At 38.0% G+C, this 1,501-nt stretch overlaps 1 protein-coding gene across 14 annotated transcripts in view; it reads right to left on the bottom strand.

Annotated features, from left to right (window-relative positions):
- Positions 1 to 1,262: 1,262 nt before the first annotated feature.
- The window catches only part of LOC109898245 (C-Jun-amino-terminal kinase-interacting protein 3), a 74,182-nt gene continuing 73,943 nt past the window's right edge, over positions 1,263 to 1,501 (bottom strand). For all 14 annotated transcript variants that reach the window (XM_031833799.1, XM_031833805.1, XM_031833792.1 and 11 more), the window contains one exon: positions 1,263 to 1,501. This exon is cut by the window's right edge and continues 1,847 nt beyond it. The gene's annotated coding sequence lies outside the window, so the exon portion shown is untranslated.

Raw genomic sequence — 1,501 nt, 5'->3', positions numbered from 1 at the left:
ATTAAATATTTATTGAATGAATGAATGACAATGCACATCTTCTCTGCTACAGTTACTTACACAAGATGACATTGGGATTAAATTGCAAGGTGCAAGATTCCTTGTACTGTAGGTTCTTTAGTATTATATCTGCTGCTGCTCTCTGTATGTACTGGACGGTCATAGATGTAGGATGCAATTGTGCTCTCTCTGAAACTTAGCAATAACCCCTGACAAAGAGAGAAAGGCGAACATAGGGCACATTTCTCTAATCTCATGAATGAATTGGGATTTATTTTGTTTTAACCTGAAGGCACACATTCACAGTTCGGTCAGTGTAGTTATTTAATTCATTTGAGCAATTTTAAAGATGTCGTCTGTAACATAACACCTCTTGGTTTTTGAAGAATATGTCTTAAAATGCATGAAGCTGTGTACTGCTGTCTTACCTCATCATAATCCAAAAACACTCTTCAACTTCCAAGGAGAACCAACAGTGAAGAAGGAAGGCGCTGCAGTTTGTAAACACTGAATGTGGTTGGACAGCCAACTGTTATAGCTTCAAATAAATTTGGATGAATTTGCATTTATTTGATTTTTTCTCAATTAATTTCATTCCTTTATTGTTACAGGTATATCATAGGCATTAAGGGTGGTTGTATGTGTGATATACTTTGTACTGTACTCAATGCACCTTTAATATAAAATGTAACGTAATGTCCGCTTGTGCAACATGAACGTCTATAGTACCTAAAGTCGACAGGTACTATAGAAATAGAATTGAGCTGACTCTTCCGAATCTGAACCACTGTCCTTGTTACTTAAAGTGGGTTTGGTCTTACAGGATGCCATTTCATACATTCTTTATATACCTTCAATTCAATCCGTATCGTGGAAGTTCCGCACTACAGCATGATTGAAATTTAAAGGCAATGTTCCCGAGTTAGTGGAGATTGCATTCACAGTAAACGCTGCATACTGTATGTTGGCTCAATCGGAAATTACCTTTAAATTTCAATCACACAATCTGTGATACAGATTAAATCGAGTCCTTAATCCGATCACGTTTTGTATGCATCTTTTAAAGGTAATGTTTGCGGAGACCGGATTCACGGCAAACGCCAATCGGAAATTACCTTTAAATGCGGCATAGGTTGGCCTTGAAATCAGATTGAATCCTGGTCCTAATTCAAAAAGTAAAAAAGTAAATAAATACATAAAAACACTAAAAAAGGTTGAAAATAAGTCAACCAACAGAGAAGAGAACGACAGACAACATGGCCTCTGGTTTTCAGCGCACACTAGGTTTAATAATTAATCCACACAGATAAAGAGATATGAGTTACATACTGAACAAGAGGGGGAGGGGCCTTGGGCATGTCTGGAGAGTTACAGAATCCTCAATGACAGCTGTCACTCAAAACAGGCGACCAAGCACAAACCTCACTGTCCAACTGTCAGTCTGGGAACAGAGAATTAGAGCAGTGGGTGGTTGGTGAATCAGTTATGAACCAATCAGCTC

Source organism: Oncorhynchus kisutch, linkage group LG10, assembly GCF_002021735.2.
Source record: "Oncorhynchus kisutch isolate 150728-3 linkage group LG10, Okis_V2, whole genome shotgun sequence".
Lineage (NCBI taxonomy): Eukaryota > Metazoa > Chordata > Actinopteri > Salmoniformes > Salmonidae > Oncorhynchus > Oncorhynchus kisutch.
The sequence above is the reverse complement of the archived record's forward strand: the minus strand, read 5'-3'. Positions and strand labels throughout refer to the sequence as shown.